The sequence below is a fragment of the Pan troglodytes genome, chromosome 3 (genome assembly GCF_028858775.2).
Source record: "Pan troglodytes isolate AG18354 chromosome 3, NHGRI_mPanTro3-v2.0_pri, whole genome shotgun sequence".
Lineage (NCBI taxonomy): Eukaryota > Metazoa > Chordata > Mammalia > Primates > Hominidae > Pan > Pan troglodytes.
Genome location: NC_072401.2, coordinates 54757472 through 54767541, shown reverse-complemented (window position 1 = coordinate 54767541; position 10070 = coordinate 54757472). Strand labels below are relative to the sequence as shown.

General features: G+C 39.6%; 1 long non-coding RNA gene across 1 annotated transcript; it reads left to right on the top strand.

The window, feature by feature from the left end:
• Positions 1-229: 229 nt before the first annotated feature.
• LOC134809827 (uncharacterized) lies at positions 230-8750 on the top strand. Its single transcript, XR_010156385.1, has 4 exons — positions 230-269; positions 1472-1541; positions 4149-4338; positions 7894-8750. It is a non-coding gene; the product is annotated as an uncharacterized LOC134809827 (long non-coding RNA).
• The last annotated feature ends 1320 nt before the right edge of the window (positions 8751-10070 follow it).

Below are 10070 nucleotides of genomic sequence, written 5' to 3'. Positions count from 1 at the left end.
CCTGGAGCCACCAGAAGCTGGGAGAGGAAAGGAGGGGTTCTCCCCTAGACTTTGCAGATTGGATTTCAGACTCTGGCCATCAAAACTGTGAGAAAATAAATTTCTACTATTTCAAGCCACCATGTTTGTGGTCATTTGTTACAGTAGCCAAAGGAAACGAATACACCCATTATGACATCAGCGTTATGTTTAACCTCTTATTGTCTGATGTACAGTAGAGAATTATAATGAAGGATTGAACCAAGAGGGTGACTGGGCTGAGTACACAGGCAGGTCTGCCCCTAATCCGAGAGATGACAGAAAATCTCTTTTTGTTGTTTTATCTACAATAGAGATACTCTCAGGGGACTGGAAATTAAGAGAAATATCTATGTATAGAACACAAATGAGAGTGAATTTAAAATAAAAAACAATGCCCCAAATCTGTATATTAGAGAACTTCTGCAAAAGGTGGTAACTGTTGCAGGGATGCCCCAAGTTCTGTGGTAGGAAATAAAGAGGACTCTAAGGGACCCTAGAGATGAACTCTTGGGAAGATTTGTCCAAGCACCAATAAATGACCATCTAAGAGGTCACTCCTTCTCCCTGATGAGCAGGTGGTAGACTAGTGGAGTCATTAGCCCCCAGGTTGGGCAGTACGCATGGGCTCTTGGGCAGAACCCAGATTGGAGGGTGAATTCTCCACACTCAGAAGACCAGGCCATGTTGCCTTACAGACAGTCCTTCTGCCCTGAAATCACTGTAGGCAGTCTGTGGTAAGCAGATGAAACATTCGTAGACACACCAAAGGAATCTGACATTCAGAAATTAGCATACCAACTGAAAGAGGAGGGGTTGTATAACTGAGAATCAGCAATAAGTTCATTAGTGGCTATGAAAATACCATTAGATAGAAAAAATAAGTTCCAGTATTTAATCATACAGCAGAAAAATTATAGTTAACAATAATGTATTCTATATTTCAAAATAGCTAGAAGAGAAGGATTGTAATGTTCCAAACACAAAGAAAAGATAAGTGTTTCACCAGGGCCTGTCGTGGGGTGGGGGGAGTGGAGAAGGATAGCATTAGGAGATATACCTAATGTAAATGACGAGTTAATGGGTGCAGCACACCAACGTGGCACATGTATACATATGTAACAAACCTGCACGTTGTGCACATGTACCCTAGAACTTAAAGTATAATAATAAAAATAAAATAAAATAAAGAAAAGATAGTGTTTGAGGTGATGGATATTTCAATACCCTGATTTGGTCATTTCACGTTGTATACGAGCATCAGCATATCACATGTACCCCAAAAATACGTACAACTATAGTATATCAATTAAAAATACCCAAAAAATTAAAAAGAAAAATAAATATCATGAAGGGAACATCTCTCCACAAATTGAGGAACTTGTATACAAGTGTGGCAGACTTTGCTAGACACCTACCCAATATCCATTCTCTTTTTCTTCCTTACTACCAGAACCTTCAGTGATTGATTGATTGACCAGAACACTACTGCTCAAGCATATGAGAGGATATAGATCTGGCTGGTGAGATAGAAGTCTGCTGAGTATTTTTGGGCATTTCCTTTCCTAAATATAGCAAAACCTGCTAGTTGTCTCCTCATATTCATTTTTCTTTTCTGTATTCATTTTGAAACCCTTGATTTTAGCCAGACCTATGGCCACCCAAGTGAGAAAAAATATAGACTACATTTACCCTTGCAGCCCCCTAAGTGGCTAAGTGTAACTACATGACTAAGTTCTGGGCAATAATCAAATGTGTGGTGGCATAATCAGATGTGTGGTGGACAACTTCCAAGATGAAACTATAAAAGGACCATTTATACCCTCCTCTTCTTCCACTTTTTTGCTTGCTCAGATAACGAAATGATGGTTGGATCTTGAGCAACCAAGTTGAATTATATTGAAAGAACTACAGGTTTTGAATGACAGAACAAAAACATAAAAGAAGCATAGGTTCCTGGTGTCATGTGGTAGAATGTCAGCTCTCCAGATTTCATTAACATAAGAAGTAGATAAGCTTTACATCACTATAATTTTAGATTTTTGTCATACGCACCAGTTATACTAATATAGACATCAATTTTTTTTATTTTGTCTCCTTTCTCTGGCCTGAAATGTATACCCAGTGCTAAGGTATGCAGCCATCTTGCATACCTGAGGATGAGGTGCATGTGCTCAGAATGGTAGCATGAAAAGATGGAAGGAACCTGGTCCCTGGATGACAGCCCTGGATGCTCCTTCCTAGACTTCTTAATTCACAACAAAAATGAACCCATTACATGTTTAAGCTACAGTTGGTGGTAATTTATGTTACTTGCAGCTAAATATAATCTTATCTAATACATCTCAAAGGAAAAAACGCTGATACAGGAAAAAATTGTTGTATTCATTAAATAAGAACAGGCTGGTACAAAAATGAACCAATTATAAGTATTGAAAATGAAAATATAAATGGCTGAGAACAGTTGTAGAACAAATTAATGAGCTAAGAGGGCTAATTCTTCTGGATCACAGCGAAACAGAAAATTAAATGAAGAATGTAAACACTGTTTTATTAGCTTCCTAGCACTGCAGTAACTGGGTGGCTTAAACAACAGAAATTTATTGTATCAGTTCTGGATGCTAAAAGCCCAAGATCAAAGTGTTGGCAGGATTGCCTTCATCTGAGGGCTGTGAGGGAGAATCTTGTTCCATGCCTTTCTCCTAGCTTCTGGTGGTTTGCTGGAAACCTCTGGCATTCCTTGACTTGTAAATGCACCACTCTGACCTCTGTTTCCATGTTCACATGGTGCTCTCCTTGTGTGTGTGTCTGTGTCCAAATTTCTTCTTTTTACAAGAACACTAGTCATGCTGGATTAAGGTCCAGCAATTCAACCCATAACAGCAGTTCAAGACAAGGAGAAAAGATAAGAGGAGGCCTAATATCCATATCATAGAAGTTCAAAGGTAAGAAAGACAAAATTGAAGAATGGAAATTTTTTAAAATAAATAATGGTAGAAAATTTTCCTGAGCCAAAGAATGACATGAGTTCACATGTACAGAGAACCCACTGATTACTGAGGAAGATAAATGTAAAAAAAGACCCACTCCTAGTCAAATCATAATAAAATTTGACAATAGGAATAAACACAAAAATTTCGTTAACATCCAAAATCTTTAAAAATTACACTTCAAAATAACAAAAATTACATTAGCATTAGACTTCACAAGAACACTACTGGAGGCAAGAAGACAGTGGAGCAATACACTTAGAGTTTAAACAGAAAATTAGTTTGAATTATCATTCAAGTGAGAGGAAAAATTAAAAATTGTGTCAATTAGCAGTTAAGTAACTATTGATCCAACTGCAATTCCACGAGTGGGAACTAATTAGTCCCAGCCAGCCAGAGCAATCCAGTCCTCTTGCTATGACTTGGCTCAGAAATGAGTATGTGACACATTCCAGCTGAGGCACCAGGAGAAATTTGTTGGGTCTCTAGAAAAGCCTCTTCCAGCACACCAACATGGCCCATGTATACATATGTAACAAACCTGCACGTTGTGCACATGTACCCTAAAACTTAAAGTGTAATAATAATAAAATTAAAAAAATAAATAAATAAAAAACAAAATAAAATAAAATAAAAAATAAAAAAAAAGAAAAGCCTCTTCCTTATTCTCCTGGGATTGGATCTCTTCCTCCCATTGGAAATGGACACAAAAACAGATCATCCATTGCTCACCCACATCACAAAAGGTACCATATTTAAGATGAAACTGGCATCCATGCCTTTCTCAACTGAAGTTTTACGGGAGAATTAAAGCCTGCTGAAAATGACTTGTGTGACTGTTTCATCAACTCTCTAAAGTATGATACAGACTTAGATACCATGCTAGATGCATAGGAGATAGGTTAATTTCTTACATTCAATGGGTGTCTTATGTCATTAGTGCTTCATTTCTACAGTGGGGTGAGAAAAGCAAATCTACAGGCTCAATCCAGCCCACCACCTGGTTTATTGGAACCCTGGGCTCATTTGCTTACATATTATGTATGACTACTTTCACACTGCAAAGGTAAGTTTGAATAGTTGTGATAGAGATTATATGGCCTCCAAAACCTAAAATACTTGCTATCTGATTGTTTACAGGACAAGTTTGCCAGCACGACTCTAGAGAAATCTCAGCTGAGAAAGTCTGCAAAGAAAATTGGCTGTGTCTACCTTGGTCTTTACCTCATTATCAATGAGCAGGGGCTAATTTCTCCACCTGCAACCCTATTGCAGGATCATTATCAGGACTGAGTCAATAACTGCAAAACACTTCAAATAGAGCCACATGGTAAGCACTCAGAAAATGTTAGCTCTTCTTCCAAGCCAGATACCAACTTCCATTTACTTATTCTGCAGGTTGGTAGTTTGGCCTGGGCTCAACTGGATCGTTCTTCTGACATTGGCTAGACTTGCTTTTGCAGCTGCAAGTCAGATTTAGGCAGCTCTGCTTCCCTGGGTAGCCCCGGCCAGGATGATCCCAATCACATGTCTGGCAGATAGTTACCTGTCACCAGGGCAGCTGGGCCATGTGGTATTTAGTGAGCCTCTGGTTCCCTTCCTACTTCAGTCCCTTTTGGATCCCCCTAGCCCCCACAAAAAGCCATCTTTTTACATTATGAAGCCATGTTTTACATTATGCATGATCTACATCAAGTTATATCTTGACCTAATTGAAATATCAAACAAACATTTAAGTACTTACTAAAGTCAATACTCTATGAAATGGCTTTGCTTTTTCCTTACTTTTGAAATTCAAAACTTTATTTGAACAGAAGCCAACTGGCTTTTCATGGTGGCTAGGGGATTCCAAAAGGGACTGAAGTAAGGAAGGCTTCAGATGGTCTAGGCTTGAAACTGGAGCAGTACTATTTCCACTGTATTTCATTAGTCAAAGAAATTGCAAGCCCAGCTCATATTTGAAGAGTGGGGAGATAGATTCCACTTCCTGAAGAAAGGAGCTACAGAGCCCCTTTGCAAAGGGACATGTATACGAGAAAGAATAATTGCAATCATTTATATGCATGATCTATAACGAGTTAATATAGCTTCACCGAATTGAAATATCAAACAAACATTTAAGTACTTACTAAATGTCAATACTCTATGAAACAGCTTTGCTTTTTCCTTCCTTTTGAAATTCAAAACTTTATTTGAACAGAGGCCTTTTAAAAGTAAATAAATAAGTTCTTTTGCTTTTAGTACATGTGTGTCTATGGGAGGACATCTGAATGCATGTAATAATGAACCATCTTTGGCACCATGGACTCATGAAATTCAGCTGATTGATCCTCAGTCCTCGCTCCATCTATAGCAACATGCTGAGCTTATTCTTGAATTTTAATTCCTCTTCAAATAAAACTGCAAAATAAAACTCTAGTTTTGTTTTAAGTGCATAAAGTGAAAGAAAATTTTATCTCTTGGTGTTTGTTAACTTGTTATGAACATCTTCATAATGTAAAAACATTGCAATATACCAACCACATTATCTTCAAAAATAAGAGTAACTTAACTTTTTCCTTCACTTAAAAATGGAAATAACAAATAATGATAAAAAATTGGAGAAGAATCTAACAGTGTTCTAAGACCTCCCAGCCTTCCTTTCTCCAAGTGTGTAAATCATTAAGTATTCAAATGATTAATGCAGTCATGATCAAGCTTACCAGAATAAATCATTTATATGTCCACCCTTGGCTATGCAGCTTCATTAGTGCTCTTAGGAAAATTAAGATGTCTTCACATTCCAGGCCTAACAAAGTGTTCTAGTCTCTCCTATCACTTTACGTATGAGCTTGCCAGTGCTTTTTCTATTAATTAGATTTGTTTTCTCCCCTCCACCTCCAATTTTGGGCATGGTTTATGTCCCCTTGCTTTCTGAAGCCTGGCTTCAAACCATGTGAGATAGCAAAACAGCATCTTTTTTGAAATGCAACTGGAAAAAGAGAAAACATCTTGACTTTTAGCATAATAAGAAGAAGAAAGAATAGTAAACCTATAAGGCACTTAGGGTATGTCAGGCACTCTTCTAAGTAGTCTATAGACATTAAGTTATTAATCTTCACAAAATCCCACAATATAATATAGATGTTATAGAATAACATATATAAACATATATCAAATATTTTCCTCATTTTATAGATAAGAAAACTGAGAAACAGAGGTTAAAAACTTGCACCAGGTCACACAGCTAAGCAATAGAACTGGGATTTGGAACCAGGCAATCTGGTTTCAGTACTCATTAATTTAGCCATTATACTATGCTGCCTCTCCATGAAAACACCCAGGAAGTATGTTGACATAAAAGATATAATTGTAGTGTAGATACTTGCTCCTGAGGCTGGACCAATGAGCAGCATTTCAATTCATCTTTTCTTATTCCAGATTCATCCCGGGGAAAACCAAATGCAGTTCAATGACTGATACCAAGGGCCAAAAAGAAGGAGTGGGCATTGGGGATTAGGGTTGGGGTCATGGAAAGAAGACGGCTCTGCGGGAAGCAAGGTATATCAAGGTGAAGAGAGTATATCTGGGAGGGAGATGCTCCAGAACTGGATGGGAAGGGGGTGGCAGCATTGGGGATCACACAGCCTCTCATAAAGAAACGCCATGCACACTCACAATGAGGCAGAATGCGCTGAACAAAGCAAGTGCACCACTCACAGTTCCCTGCCCAAACAGGATCTTAACATGCGTGACCACTGACTTCAGCCTATAGTAAAGATCTGCCTGTACATTATCTGTGTCTGCTAAGCTAATACTTTTCCTCTAATGCATTTTCTCACCCCAGCCTTCTCAGATTAAGAGCATTATAAGGGGTGTTATTACATCTTGATAAACTGCAAAATGGTCTTCCTCTTTCTCTCTTTCTCAGTCCTCATTCCCCTTTTCTGTCTGTATTGAGATGCAAACATGTTGTTTCCTCCAAATGAAATGTATATGTTAATTTATTTGATGGGCTTGACAAAATGGCTCTAAAATAAAATGCCAGTACTCTCTAAATGGTCACAAATAAAGGGCCCTGGACCTTTCCAATAATTTATAGTGATGTCATACGCAATGATGACATTATGTTCAGAAGAGCAAGCCAGTTATAAACACAGTTAGGATAATCCAAAAAGGGATGAGGGGTAGCAGGGTTGCATCCCTAGACACTGCAGTGCAGATCCCTATGGCTCTGGACCAAGACTATGACCTCTGTCAGAGAACTACTCTCAGTTTGAAAAACAGCTCTTGACATGCTACTAGCTGGAGACTGGGCACCCACCTGGAACACCACATGACAAAACAACCGGAGGTAGGCTTGATGAGCTGGGGGAATCAGTAAGTCACAATATCCGTGGTACTTGGAGACTAGGTTTAGGCAGATCCAGAAGATGTGAGATACTCAAATGCATAGGATACCCAGGCTCCTACTGCTATTGGACTGGTGCATTTTCTTCCATCCATACCTATGGCTTCGTGAAGAATTTTCTATAAACAAACTTCAGAAGAAGAAAAGACTTAGGCCCAGTTCACAGTTACGTTGGTGCTAGCTAGAAATGTACCACCACCACAATATAGCCCTACTCAGAGAAGCCCCAGAAAACACTGATGAGGAGAGATTCTCCCAGTGAGGAGATTTCCAAGCTGTAAACTTGATTAGAGAGTTAGCCTGAGATACGGATAAAACAGGCACTTAGACATCAACAAATGCCTTGGCTGAATTTTCAGAGCACTGAAGGCAATAAGTCTGAAAGATCGGTTACTACAAATTGTGGTGAGGTCTATGGATGGATTTATGGGAGTGGGCACAAAATGTGGATGTTTGTGTCTCACATGAATGCTTACTAGAAATTATCTATTGCAGAAGAGGAACTCAAACATCAGATGAATGGAATCACACATTTTATGGAAGTCAGCCAACCTCTGAAGGATGCCTCAAGAGACCCTTGAACCAAGCAGCTATGGCAGCAGAGATGGCAGGTCTACACAGGATCAACAACATAGATTCCCTTCCACCAAGTCTAAGCCAGCAACTGCCACTGCTGAGTGCTCAATCCCTCAATGAAGAGAACAACACACAGCCCTTGATATGACACCATTCATCACTGGACATCTCCACCTTAAGGGCACAGAAGCTCATATTTATCAGAATCTATACCTACTTCATATCACCTTCCCTGCCTTCATTGCCTCTGCCAGCTCCAGCAACTGGGAGTTTATAGGATGCCTAATCTCAACATGGCACTCTGCATTATGTCTTCTCAAACCTCTCATCTTAAGGAGGTACAACAGTGGGCCCATGACCATAGGATTTCCTGGTCCTACTATCTACCCCATTACCAGAAACGGCCAGCCTGACAGAACAGTGGAGGAGCTTACTGAAGACTCAGTTGAAGAGACTGCATGGGAATAACATTTTATAGGGTTGGGGCACTGTTCTCTGGGATATAATATAGTTGATCCTTGAACAATGTAGGGGTTAATGGCACTGACCCCTACACAGTTGAAAATTTGTGAATAACTTTTGACTTTCCAAAAACTTGACTATTAATAACCTACTCTTGACCAGAAACCTTACCAATAACATAAGCAGTCAATTAACACATGTTTTTATGTTATATGTATTATATACTCTATTGGTACAATAAAATAAGCTAGGGAGATGAAAATGTTACTAACAAAATCATAAAGAAGAGAAAATATGTTTACTATATTCATTAAGTGCGAGTGGATCATTATAAAGGTCTCCATCTTCATCATCTTCTCATTGAGTAGGCTGAAGATGAGGAGGAAGAGAAGAGGTTGGTCTTGCTATCTCAGGGGTGGCAGAGGTGGAAGAAAATCCACATATAAGGGGACCCAAGCAGCTCAAACCCATGTTGTTCAAGGGTCAACTGCATATGCCCTAAATCAAAGGCCTATGTATGGTACTGTGTCTCCAATAGCTAAACTACATGAATCTAGGAATCAGTGGGTGAAAGTGGATGTAGCTCCTCTCACCCTTACGCTTCCTAGCAGAATTTATCTTTCTCGTCCTGAAAAGTTAAGCTCTGCCAAGACAGAGTCCCTAGTTCTTATTTGGAATGGGGGATGGGAAGAGGTGAAGAACACTTCAACCAAGTGACAAAATAAGGATTCCACTGAATTGAAAACAATAACCATTACCACCTGGCCACTTTGGAATCATGCCCATGAACAACCAGGCAAAGAAAAGTTACTTCTTGCTGAGGTAATCAATACTGATTACCATGAGGAGTTGGGATGTCTACTCCATCATAGAATAGAAAGGGTTATGTCTCAAACCCAGAGGAATCACAGGGTATCCTTTAATACTTATATTGTTTTCTAATAACTATTATAGACCACAGACAAAGCCACTAAGGACTCGAACCACTTAGTGATGATGAAACTGGAATTCCTACCAGGCTAGCAACCAAGACCAGCAAATGTGCTTTCCTGGGGAGACAAGAAATCTAAAATGAGAATATCAGTTATATTATTGGGATCAGCTACAGCAGTAGGAATTGTGGCTTAGTTCATTAACCCTCTTTAAGTGTCTTTAGGAGATTGCAACTTATGTGGATTCCTTGACCAAGTGATTTGTACCTCCCATGTCAGAGAAAAAAATAGGGGCATCTTGGTCTTACAAAACTGAAGACCCAGTACTGCCACATGAGAGCCAGGTGTCAGAGGACAGAGACAGAGCTTATGCATCTTACAGATCATTTTAGCCTTGTCGGCCTCCTAGGCAGGCCCGCAGCCACTTCATCTTCTACCCTTGGTAGCTGTCTTAGCCTTGCCCTGGGTGAAGGCCAGATTCTGGCAGGAGCAACAGCAGCTCAGGTGCCCACCTCAACCCATCCAGGTCCACAGAAGCTCTAGCTTCTCCAGAAGCTGCCCACAGAGTCCAGATATAAAACCAGAACTGCAAGGGAGCCAGTGCCCTATGGGGCAAATGTTAAGAGACAGAAAACAGGAAAAAGCCATCAGAGAAATTCTTCTTACTTCCTTTCTCTGAGGTGCTGTGGGTTTTCTATGGCT